Below are 13,995 nucleotides of genomic sequence, written 5' to 3'. Positions count from 1 at the left end.
ATGGTACTATAATCCAGAGGATTATAAAGAAGATGAAGCTCGCATCCAGCAAGATCTCATGGTAAGTTGAAGGACAGGCAACGGGGAATGATATATTGTTTGCAGATATGCATGTAAGGGTTAGACCTGAAAAAAAAGTTGGAAACTAAGTGATACAAAAGTCAGGATGGTGCCCTCCATGGTGGAAGCTGGAGAGGGGGTTGGTGATAGAGACAGGCTCACAGAGGGTGTTGAAGTCATTGACAAAGTTCCGTTGTCTAAGCTGGGTAGTGGCCGCAGAGCTGTTTGCTTTATTATTATTTAAACTACATGTTAAACTATATAGTATTGAAACTATACATGTACGTGCATATATAATTGCTCTATGATGTTATTTCGCAATTTAAAAGAAAAAGAGAAGGGGGGGGACACCAAATGGTGTTTGGGGTCCATGTGAGCTGGATTTAGCACTGGGGGAGTGGATATCCAAGGGGACTAATAAAGAAATGTCTGCACAGTTAAAAAAAAAAAAAAAAAAAAGAAGATGAAGCTGACTGGAGAGCGTATTTATGCTGAACCTGCTATTAAAGAGTGATTTTTTTCACTATCAGAAATAATTTCTCCTTCTGACTGTCCATTTATTCCCATATTTCAGTTCATGGCTTATGTGAGTGATTTTCTTTCCCTACCTGTGTAAATTCTGAGTGTTTGTGTATCTCCTCATTTGAGTATCATGGAAACCCTGTTGATTTCAGTTCTAGTCAGGCTTGAATACAGTCAATTCAGTCTTTCTGTCAACTTTGCCCTTTTTTTGAAAGTAACACTACTTATACATAAATGTATTATAATCATTTCTAACTGGCATGCCTCCCAATCTTTGAAGACAAAGAAAAAACTCTAGATGAAATAAATGTTTATTGTGAGTTGTTTCATTACGAATATATTGTATTAGAGTTGCATATTAGGAAATCAATCAACGTTAACTAAAATAGTTTGGTACCTAATCATGTTACTCTGACCATGATTTTAAAATAATTAGATGATTCTATTGACTAATTTTAGAAAATGCACTTACTCACTAAATCAACATACCTCTTTAATATCTGCCAATCATTTAGCTTTTTACAGAGCAATTTCACATTTATCAGCTTTTTGGCTACACACTAGATTTAAAAAGGCACAGAAGGATTAAATGAGTTGCCCAAAGTTATAAAGTTCAGAAGTAAAAGCTGTACTCAACTTTCTATCTTTGGACTGCAAAACTCAGTGCTCATTCAAATGCAGCATACTTCTGTCTTCCTTTAATAACAGTTAAAGTCAGCTTATCCCAGTATTTTACGCACCTTATCTTAAAGGTTTAGAGACGTAATGTCCTCCAAAAGTTGGTTACCTGACTCAAAAATTTTAGCTTCACGTGAAATGGACAAAAGACTTTCTATGCATACTTAACTATGTGACCCAGAGGGAGAAAGCATTATTTGGCAACTCTTAAACTATAATAGAACACTTTATTGCTTGAAAGGAGTCTCTGCTTTCAAAACTACTAGTGCAACTAGTTTTATAAGATGAAAGGCAGTGTCATCATGTGGATCACTTGGGTTAATCCTAGTGCACCAAAGCTAAAAGCTACCTTTCTTGCTATTTAAAACCTTCCTAGTGGAGTTTTATTTTGCCTATAATTGTGTCAATTATGCTAAATTCAAAAACTGTATTAAACTAATAATCTAGGACTGTTGGTTGGTGGGATTATCTCCATACTACTTGTTTGAATACATAAACTAGTGTGTTTTCCAACAGAACAAAATTGCCTTCTTTACATTTTTACTCTAGTCATGGAAGTGTTACTTGTATCTAAAACTCACTTTGTCCCCTTGCTATTGTTGTCAGTAAATTAAATGATCAAGAAAGCAACTGTGAGATTTAACAAAGTTTTGCATAAACACTAACTTATGTTTGAGAATAGCCCTGCCAGCTATTCCTGAAGAGTTAGTCCCTGAAACAGTATGCATAACACAACCATGTGGGGCTTCCAGACGTACAGGAATTAATACAGATTTGAAAACAATTTTCTTTCCCCTTCTTCCTTCTGTTCCCTTCCTCTCTCTCTTCCTCCCTCCCTCCTTCCCTTTCTCCCTTCTCTTTTTCTTCCTCTCCTTCCTTTCTTCCTTTTTTCTTTCTGCCTTTCTGCCTGACTTCCTTTTTTTGAATATTTGAAGAGTGAGGTGTTCAGGAATGCATTCCAAAGTAGCTTTCTACTGCATTTAATTGTGTAGTCTATGACATTTCCTTCACTTCTTTTATTCAAAGGGAGGATATGAGACATCGGTACTAAACATTATGCATAAACTAGTGAGACTTTAAACATCTGTGACTTTTAGAGGCCCTTTGCTCTTGGTAAGGCTCAGCATCAAAGGACTGGAAAGAGAATAGACTTGCTTCTAATCTTGGCACCAACAAAAATTAACATAAGGACATTAGATAAGTCATTTATCTCTTCTGGATCAGTTGCTTCAACTGTCAAAACAGGAAGTTGGATGGTCTTTCAGTGTTCCCTTCAATACCTTTCCTGAGAGTGTACTTATTAGACATAGAAATTGACAGGTACAATGTTCAACTTGGAGAATGTAATAGTTTCTTATAGGAATCAAAGAACCACTGTAAGGGTTGGTGGTACAAAGTGAAAGAGTATAGACATTGGAATGAACAATTTTGAAACTGAATCCATCTCGACCACTTACTATCTATATGTGATATTTTAACATCTCAATTTATTTTTTAATTTGGTATTGCATTGTTGTCATGGCCAAGATTAAGTGAGAATAACTATATGAAGTATTTCTCACAGCATTTGGCATATAATAATAAATTAGTAAATGGAAACAATTATTATGCATCCCCTTTTCATATTCTTTATTTATAAATTTATTTATATTTTATTTACTTATTTTTGGCTGCTTTGGGTCTGTTGCTGCGCGTGGGCTTTCTCTAGTTGCTGGGAGCGAGGGCTACTTTTCATTGTGGTGCACGTGCTTCTCACTGCGGTGGATTCTCTTGTTGCGGAGCATGGGCTCTAGGCACGCGGCCTTCAGTAGTTGTGGCACGTGGGCTCAGTAGTTGTGGCACGTGGGCTTAGTTGCTCTGCAGCATGTGGGATCTTCCCGGACCAGGGCTTGAACCCGTGTCCCCTGCACTGTCAGGCAGATTCTTAACCACTGCGCCACCAGGGAAGTCCCTCATATTCTTTTCATGCTGAGAAATTTCTGCAGGGATTACTCCATCAGGAAGATCCTTTACTCTCTCTATATATCTTAGGGTGGCAAATGGTGACTTAGATACTAATATTTCCCAGGGTATATCACAATGACAGATTCAGTGGCATGAACTTTATAAAGTTCTGTACTGAGATTTTCTCTACTGCCAGATGCAAAATATCAAGCCAAAAGGTACGTGGGAAGCTGATGAATAAATTTCCACAAATATTGGCAAGAGCTGAGTACTTGTTTTATGAATGTAAATTCTCAGTTTTTGGCAAGTTAATTGCAATGACCATTTAAATAATTTCTGGCTTTCTCTGAGTAGCAGGTGTTCTCTGGAATCTGTAGAATTTTTCAAATCTATATATATATGTGATGTAATATGATCGGCTATGGAGGCACTATATTGCCAACTCTTCTATCTTTGGCTTTTATTTTTCTAAGTTGCTTTTCTATACAGATGGATTTAATTTGGACCAAAATATTTTAGTAATTTAAAATAAGATTGTAAAACTCAAGGAATCTTTCTTTCAATAACAAGTAATGCAGTGACAACTGATTTTATTTCAGAACTCCAATACCAGCAGATGGTGGGAAAAATTGTTTCAATAGAGAACAGCAGTGAATATAAAATTACAAATATGTTATTCAGTAACCTTAAGGATTGAGGTAATTTGGCAAAAGTAGCTTGCAGAATTTTTATTTGTAGAAGAGATGAGTAAAATCTTGAAAGCATTTAGAAATTATACCAATTTATTTTATCATATATTCTCCATTAAGAAATAATTGATAATCAGTGGAAAAAACAAGAATGTAATCTCTACATGGGCAGGGGTCTTTGCTTTATTTACTGTTGTATTCCAAGTGTCTAGAATATTGTTGAGCACATACTAGGCATTAAATAAATGTGCTGAATAATTGAACAATGCCCTGATGAGCACTTAAGCTCTCTGCTCATATTGTCTTTCTAAATGTGTTGGTTTTTTAATCTGCAAAATGTTCTTTTAGAATCTTGACTTGTTATTTACTAGGAAAAACTGCTTAACCTCTTTGAATCTAGCAATTTGTTTTTCTGTAAAATGAGTTGTGGAACTTCAAATTAGGTGAAACTAATTGTCATAGTGCCTGGCACACAGTAGGTGGTCATTAAATGTTTGTGGATTTTGTTTTATTAGCACTGTACCTGCATTTTGAAAAAAATAGGCCCCTAGAACTTTAACCTAGAAATTGTTATTTGTAAAATAAGAAAATAGGACTCCTGTGACAGTTTTTGAATGTAACAATAGAAGTAACAATACCGCCTATGATTTACTACTTAAGAAGAACAGGGGCTTCCCTGGTGGCGCAGTGGTTGAGAGTCCGCCTGCCGATGCAGGGGACACGAGTTCGTGCCCTGGTCCAGGAAGATCACACATGCCGCGGAGCGGCTGGGCCCGTGAGCTATGGCCGCTGAGCCTGTGCGTCCGGAGCCTGTGCTCCTCAACGGGAGAGGCCACAACAGTGAGAGGCCCACATACTGCAAAAAAAAAAAAAAAAAAAAAGAACAAATGTCTATGTTGATGCATATATTTTTGTTAAACAAATGCATAATTTAGTCAGCATCATATGCCGTTTGGAAAAATAAAGCATTATTTAAATGCCATTTCTGTGATATCATGAAATACTGAGCCCCTGAAATGAGAAAAAAGAATAAAGTACTCTCATTAACCTATTTCCCAGCATAATTTCAAAGGTCTATAAAATCACATATGAGGTAAAGGGGTCACACCATACCTCAGTGAGGATTAGCACAAAATACATTTTCCTTTATAAATTTGCTGAGTGAACAGAGGTTTCCAGTGAGAAATTAATACATTTAATCAATGCAAATTTTCAATATATTAAGTCACTGTTAAAAATTATGCCCAGTCATGCACAATGGAACCACTTTTGAATTTACAGCTACTAGAGAAATTCATAGCAAACTTAAATATTGTAATATGCATACTGCATGGGAAGCTGTCAGAAAACCTTATTTACAGTCAGTCACCTTCCTCTAAATGATCCCATTGTTGTCCTGCAAAATTTTTAAGACCTTTACCAAATTAGAGCCATGCCCTGTATTTAATGAATCACCATGATTGCATCTCCCTCGATAGCTTAAATGAGAGAGTTCAAGTTGTTGTAAGCTGTTGTTAAAGTGGAGAGGGTATACTGATGAAAAGACTTTAATGAATTGGTATTTGAAATGTGGTTCACTCAAGGAGACTACTTTTCTCAAAATACACTGTCATAATATCCACTGGGAAGAAAGCTATCAAAGAAGAAAGAGGCCTAGATAAGTTTACGGTATCTAGAAAGATCAATTTTTTTCTAGAGAAAATACATTGTCTTCGTCATATTAGAGATGGCTAAAATAATGTTTTGTGTTTTGTTTTTCTTTTTAACAACGGGACTGGTGGCATAGTACAGTGCTAAAAATAAATACTGGGTTGGGCATAAAACAATGAATTCTGCCATCTTTGAGAAAACTAAATATTTTTCATGCTATATAACCTGAAAGCATATCTCATTTGTAGTTACAATTTCTTTTGAAAACCTTTCAAACATACACAGTAGTAGAGACAATAGTATAGTGATCCTTCATGTACCCATCACCCAGATTTAATAATTAATAAGGTTTTTCAATGCTTGATTCATCTATCCCTTTTTCTTTCTCTCCTACTCTCTTTGTTGAATTATTTTAAATCATTTTGCTTTACTTCAGCATGCACTTCTAAAATTGTGGGTATATTCTTACATAACCATGATGTAATTACCATACCTAACAATTTTAAGAATAATCCATTGGTACCATCTACTATTCCAGTCCATATTCACATTTTCTCAATTGTCTCAGAAATATCTTTTTATATTTTTCTTCTTAAATTTACTTTAACTTTGGATGAAACTGTAGAATAACATGGTGATATTTTACCAAAGTTGCCTACAGTTGGTCTATATTACACTATGAATCTATGTGATAGAAAACTGTCTCTACTGTACATGAGTGGGTGGAACAGTCGTGACTGCCTATATACAGAATAATCTTTCAGTGAGATGTAAAAACTGGTGTTGCTGTTATGAAGCATCTGTTATTTCACAAATTGCTTATTTCTGCCAAATGTGCAGTAATCAATATTTCATAGACTTTTAAAATTAGGTAAGTTAATTCTCCTGCTTGAAAAACATGAATGAAAATATTCAACCACTCAAAGGGGCTTTGAATCATCATGAAATGATTTCAATTTATGAGATTATGGTGTTATGGAGGGTGATAAAATTTGTATATTCATAGCACCTTTCTTTTCATTCCCCAGCCCCAAAATACACACACACACACACACACACACACACACACACGTACACACTTTGAAATCGTGAGCGAAAGGGTTTGAGGATTTATGTTGGTTTGAACTTCTTGACAGATTGTATTTTCGTAAACTGAGTTGTACAGGATGTACTCTGGGAGGGCAATTAGCAGAATTCTTCATGCGTTTAGCTAGGAAAAAAGTGAAAACATATCACATGTCATTTGTGGCCTGATACTTTAGCTTTAATGTCACTGAGAGGAGTTATAAAATAGGCAGCTCTGTTTCTCTAAATATTAACACCATCTGATATAAAGTTCACAGAATTGGTGCAAGAAACAGTATTTTCAAAGTTGTCGAATTGCAGTACCATTTTTCTCCATAAATAAATAAAAAGGAAGAAGAGTACACAAAGCAGTAAACAGGTTTTAGTTGAGCATTAGACCACTAAAGCAGAAGTGAAACTTTAGATAACCACGAAACTGGCCAGTACTTCTTATACTTCATTTTTCTGTAAAGTATCCTAGGCACAAAGACTTTTTAAAATCAGAAAATCACAAATAATTTTGTTTTAAAATTTGTGTGCGTCTGGGTAGTCTCCTAAGTCCTTGAGAATGAAATACATATTTAAGAATCATTTAAGGAAGCAGAAAGAAGAGATGGGACAGAATACATGCACATTAATTTGCAGGCTGCATCACGAGAATAATCAAGGTAAAAACCACTTTCATGTTCCTTTCAAATCAAGAGGCTTTCTCAGATGAATGTCATGTCCTACATTTCATTGGCAATAAATAGAAGTAGAATCTGATTGTAACCAAACTTAGCTATTTAGAAGCATCTTACTTGTAAAATAGCATAGAATATTGTTCAACATTTATGAAGAAAACCGGAATCACAGCCTTTTGGAGTCAGAAGGGATAGAGATCCTTTATCACAACCCTTTCATGTCATGGTTGAAAAAGCTGAGGCCCAAATAGGTCCAGTGACTTATCCTAAATCACACATCAACTAAGTGATAAAATCAAGACTAGAACTGAGGTCTCCCACCTCTCAGCCTCGTGTCCTTTTTGCTATACCTCACATATTTAACACCTAGGTGACTGAGTAGTATTAGAATGGTGTATACATTATATAGCTTATCAGTTATACAATTAATTTCAATTTTGGCTCAATTTTTTGAATTTGTGATATATTTTATTTTCACATTATTAATTTGTTATTTAATAGTATTGCTCAATTTTAGTGATTTATATGCATTGTATAACAATAACTTATAAAACAATAGTAGGAGTTGTTTTTTGTAGATGGGGCAGCAGAACCAGCACTAGATGGATCCTTCCACTCCAAAGTGGCTTTTTGTTTGTTTGTTTCTCTTCCCTGATTCTGAAGCTGTGAAACGAAGAGCTATTGGAAAGACGAGAAGTTAAGAGTTCATTCGGCTGTCCAGATGTATCCAAGTACCCCGATATTTGGCAATAAATACATCTGGGCAACTGATTGAATTTTTCGCTTTTCACGACTCGACTGGAATCCTCTACAGCCAGAAGGGCCTGCTATATAGCCAAAAGTTTGTGATCTCTTAACCTAATGATATGGGAAGTGGGAGTTGCTTATTGGGGAGGAGACAACAATGTAAATATAAGTGGGAAAACATTTTAGTTTGCAGCTCAATTGAATTTTAAGTATCTTAGCAAAAGATGAAGGAGAGTTTCCCACCCTAGTTTGCAAAATTAAAATCAAACGAACAGAAAATGTTGAACTGTTCCCACCAATGACACTTGTGTGCTTAACTCACCAGTATAAAAGGACTGGATTTTTTATTGTGATTGAGAAGGCCCAGAAAATGCTGGCTCATATTATTAGTATATTATAATATTTTTAAAATATCTAACCTCAAGCCATGGCTACATAACCAAGTCCATCTAAAGTATTTCCCCCAGTCACTCTATCCCATTACGCCACTCCATTTTACTCATATCAATTCTTACTATCTGAAATTATCCTACTTATTTGTTTAAATGTTTATTGTCTGTATCTCCTACTAGAATATAAGCTCCTGGAGAGCAGGGACCTGTTCTACTTTGTTTGCTACAGCACCTGGCAGAGCGCCTACCATATAATAGGCAATCAATAAGTATTTGAATTCACGAAAGTGCTGTCACACAGAGTTTTCAGTCCTGCAAATCAGTCGGAATTGGTCTCCAACACAGAGATTTAGCATATGGTTTGCTCCGCGAGCTCCCCTGTTTAAAAGCCTTCAATTTATTCTGCTATGTAGATACTTATGTTGAGATAATTCAGAGACAGTTCTGCTGTCACCTGTGGAGAAAGCAGCTTCAAATAGCTGAGCACACTGCCCACAAAGCCAGATTCTCTCGATGTCTGTTACTACTGTCAGGAAGGGGGACATTTACCCTTCTACCCTTCTTGAGTTCTTGTGGCTGGACTAATAAAATTGTCACAAGACAGACTAACAGGAGAAAAAGAAACAAATTTTAATTCATGTATATGAAGCACTCATAGAAATAGGACCTAAGAAGTGGCTAAAGCATGCAGCTTTTATAATTTTTAGACAAGGAAACAGTAAATTTGTGAGGAGTTGACAGGACAAAGAAACTTAGGCTTTGGGCGCTTAACTAGTGAGGAATCTAAACAGAGTTTGAGCTTGAGATAGTAAATTAAAGAAGTAACAAGGTTTGTTTATACAGACTTCTTGGTCCCAAATTCCCTATCTCTGGCAATAATGATGTCCTACTCCCAAATGCAAGGAGTGCATATGATATTTATTTCCTGCTTTCAGGGAGACAGAAAGGAGGGTCAGAGTGTCCCTCTTGCATTGGCTGTTTCTTAATTTTAATTGAAAATAATCAATATGCCATTGAAGCATATTTGGGGGCAGCCTGACCTGGGACCCAACACTACTATCATGGAGTGATTTTGATAGCTATTTTAACTCTATCAATTTGGAGGCTATTTTGTTTCTGAAGTATTATTTTAGGTAAATGGAATAGGTCTATCTGTGAAAAACAGGATTTTATATACTGTAGATTTTAGGAGTTAACTATCTTGTAATGTCTCACTAAATTAAACAGTAATCACTCTCATGAAATACGTAAAATGCAAGCAGAAGCATTTAGTAAATACAAATAAGGAGAAACTATTTCATGTTTCATTTTAATTTCAAGTACAAGAGGAACAGTTGAATTTGCTTAAACAACCACTTACATTATCTTGAGGGGGTGGGGGAAGGAAATGACAGTAATGACACTAGATTTGCATGCAAATAGAATAATCGCCTTATTACCCGATCTAATGAAATGCCCAAGAGAGACCCAGAGTCTCATCCAGTTAATGCTCCCGGCCCCCAACCTTCATTTACAAAAGTATCTCAGTTTGGAGAAGCTTTGTAACCACCTAGATGGGTGGGATAGGGAGGGTGGGAGGGAGGGAGACGCAAGAGGGAAGAGATATGGGAACATATGTATATGCATAACTGATTCACTTTGTTATAAAGCAGAAACTGATAAAGCATTGTAAAGCAATTATACTCCAATAAAGATGTAAAAAAAAAATCACCCAACATATATAATTGCATATTCAGAAAAGTTAGAATTCTCGATGGCACTTTATGAGGAAATGTCCATTTCTGTGTCTGAAGGGCTACATTCTCAGGCAAACCAAAGAAAGATGCAGTAAGCAAGTTGCTAGTATCATATTATCCTGTGATATAGATACTCAATTTAGTAAGGAACTAATCATTCCCATTGAAGACTGTTAGCTTGAGGCTTTTTGCCTAATATAAAGTAACATTTTCTGGCAAAGCAGATTTCTAAACATTCGAAGGTCATGAAATTGCCTTTCCCAAAGGTTGTTCTAAAGAACATCAATTAACAAATTTCTTAAAGTAGATTAAATATAGGCCTGTCTGAAGGCAGAGGACTGGATTACATGATCACTCATAATTTTTTCAGCCCTAGGAGTTCTGTGAATTCATAATTGTAGAAGAAATTAAGACGTTACTTGAATATAGAAGTTTTGAATTTATTTAACTTCCTAGAATAAATTTCTAAGTGAGCCTAACATGCTTGAAAATCCTGGATTGACTGATAGAAGAGCAGGGTTTTTTTCTTTATTGTAGAAGAGTTTTTAATCACATTGATTATAACTGGATAGCTTAGCAATTTTTATTAAAACCATAAATAGTTATTATCTGATTTGACTGTAGTTAGCAAAGGTGAATTTTTCATATGACAACTGTATATTTTATTAGAAAATCTCTACAGTACATTTGAAGTTGAAAGAAAAATTCCTACAACATTCATTAGTCCTAAGAACAATTTTTGAATTAAAAGATTTCCCCTCAAAATGCTGTAAATCTGTGCCACATTAATATAGTCTTCCTGGGACTAATTTAAACATTTGTGACTAATTCACTTTTGATCTAGCCATCTGCTGAAAGCTCAGAGGCTATAGTAACCTGAAGGAAGATTTATATTTTAAGATTATGAGTCCATAATTTCTGAACAGAGAAAACTGACAAAAATTAAACCTCTTTGTATATTATCATTCAATTCTTAAATGCTTTATTATAAAAAAATCAGAGAAGAATGATCTCAGTTAACTGTCTATTCAATCATTTTTAACAACATTTAGTGTCAGATGTAGGCTCTTCGGTATGAGAGAAACCAATCTGCTGCATCACCATGATGAGCTCATGGAACTTCCAGAAATCTAATGTAAACTATGTCTTTTTATGGGTTACTGTATACCCCCCAAATTTTATTAAAACATCAAGTAGAAACACTGGCATTTTCTTTTTAGCCTCATCAATATTATGTTTGACCTTGTCTGGGAAAGAAAGAATAAGAAACAGTTTGAGGACAGAAAATGTGATTGAAACATGAACAATCTTTCTTCAGTGTCAAAGGTGGAAAAGGTCATGGTAAAAATGAACTATAAAAGGTTAGCTTAGAAGGTGCAAGGAAATGTCCAGGGTTTTCAATAAAGTTGTAGACTTTTATCCTCTCCAAACACAATTTGGACAAAATCACAGCCCTCCCTTTATTCTTAGGATATTTTGATGTCACACCTTAAATCACTTCAATTCTCTCCCTTTCCCTTTCCTTCAATCAGCCAATTACTTTGTACCCAGCACTTCACTAAGGAATGTGGGAGTTACCTGGAAAGTACACTTAGATGGTTCTTCCTCTCAAAAAGTTGCCTTTAGGGCTTCCCCGGTGGCGCAGTGGTTGAGAGTCCACCTGCCGATGCAGGGGACGGGGGTTCGTGCCCCGGTCCAGGAGGATCCCACGTGCCGCGGAGCGGCTGGGCCCGTGAGCCATGGCCCCTGAGCCTGCACGTCCGGAGCCTGTGCTCCGCAATGGGAGAGGCCACAGCAGTGAGAGGCCTGCGTACTGCAAAAAAAAAAAAAAAAAAAAAAAAGTTGCCTTTAGTACACATTTAGTACACATCTGCCTCTGCTGCATTGGACAAAACCCTTTGAACATTTTCCATTTCCTCACCAACCACCTCCTCTCATCTGGCTAGTCCTTTTCTCTTCCCTTCATCCAACTACATTCTAGACCCCTTCTACACTGCTTTATTGAAATGGTGTTAAGCTCATCAGCAATCAATCTCCTTTTAGACAAACCACACCGTATGCACCCTTCTCAAAATACATTCCCTTGACATTTTCCCTTTTGCCTATTCTTTCCATTTTATTTGCTGCCCTCTCCCTTTATTTTTTTTCTCTAATGTCTACTCTCTACTGGTTTAACAGTTGACTCTTAAACCTAATCCTCAATTATGACTTTACTGGAGTCCAAAATCATGGGGTTTCTTTCCCCTTGTTGTTGTTGTTCTTGTTATTACTTCAAAAAGAGAGCAGTGTAGACGCTCTTTTATCAGCTAAATTTAATATGTGTAAAACTGAGATAATGTGCAAAACTGATTTCCCTTCCTCATCTTTGTAGTTTTCACAAATGAATTTAATAAGTATTCTATGGACCACAAGGATGGTCATATATCTCCCACCACTTGGATGGCAAATCGGCGTGGAAAACTAGGTATCTCTTAGAGAGAGCATGGTACTGGTCTTCCAAGTGAATCATCACATTATTGCCCAATGAAGGCAAGAGGCGTAGCATGACTAAACTCATGACCATGCAAAACCCTTATACGGTCACTAAGAAGAAGTCAAAATAAAAGCTGTGTGCTGAAGAAATCTTAGCCAGGTCCCATCATAGTCATTCTTAAATTTAGAGCTAAATGAGAATCACACCAATTAGCTATGAAACTAACAAATTCCCAAGTCTAGCCTGCAACCATGTTGGAAGAGTCAAAAATAGCTTTTGTTCTTTTTAATTCATGCCAGCCTTTCTTCCCCACAGTGTTTTTTTATTTTTTCAAAAAAAATTCACTTCCAAGATGATTATTAAAAATGGCTCTTAAGTATTTCTATGAGTGATACTGATTCTGGTAGTTTGAAATTTAGTTCTGAATATAGAGTGGAGATCCTATTTAAGGCCAATTATTTTCAAGTGCTCACACTATTTTTGATGATGTATGCTATATGACAGATGACATATGTTGACGTATGGGCATAGATTTTATAGGCATCAATTAAATATAATGCTCAGGATATGAGTTTTGCTTAGTTGAAATTCCACATTAACTGAAGTTATTCTGCAACATCTTGTGTACTATTAAGAACTGTACGAAAACTAATATTTGTCCCCTTTTTTGCCTTAGCAAACATAGTTACTGTTAGTGATGCCTGAAGATCTTACAGAGCTTTAGAGAGAGCATGAAAAGATTCGTGATTTATGTTGCAGAAATGAGAGATTGGTCTGAATGTGTATTTACTGATCCTGAACTTATTTCTGTGACTTAATCTGTAATTTTCTCTTCATGCTTGAGACAATTTCAGGTTAATCAATGCTTTTCTCTACACAAAATTTTATATATATATTTATATATATACACAAACACAAATACATGTATACATACGTACACACATATAAATGTGTATATATATTCTTATTATGTTGCTACATGATCAAACATAGTTTCTATAAGAATCATAAATTCTCAATAAAAATTAATCAATTACTCTGTCAGTTATCCCATGTGATTTTTTAATTTTGTAAAACACAAGTCCTCCCAAATTTGAATACTTGAACTCACACATATTTGTGTGTGTGTGTTCACACAATCATGAGAATTCCATTATGAAAGACTGGTGGAATCTGAGAGGTATGCAGATCAGTGTTCAATTAGAGTTGTTTTTTGTTTGTCTGTTTCTCTTATTAATTTCTTATCCAAGGCTTTAAGAGATTTTGCATCCCCTCCCTTTTTTGTAGAATTACTCACAGAACATTTCTCATACTGTAGTTAAGGGGATGATTTGGGGATAACTTTTTTTTTTTTTT

This window comes from Mesoplodon bidens (genome assembly GCF_964165515.1).
Source record: "Mesoplodon bidens genome assembly, chromosome: X".
NCBI lineage: Eukaryota > Metazoa > Chordata > Mammalia > Artiodactyla > Ziphiidae > Mesoplodon > Mesoplodon bidens.
The sequence above is the reverse complement of the archived record's forward strand: the minus strand, read 5'-3'. Positions refer to the sequence as shown.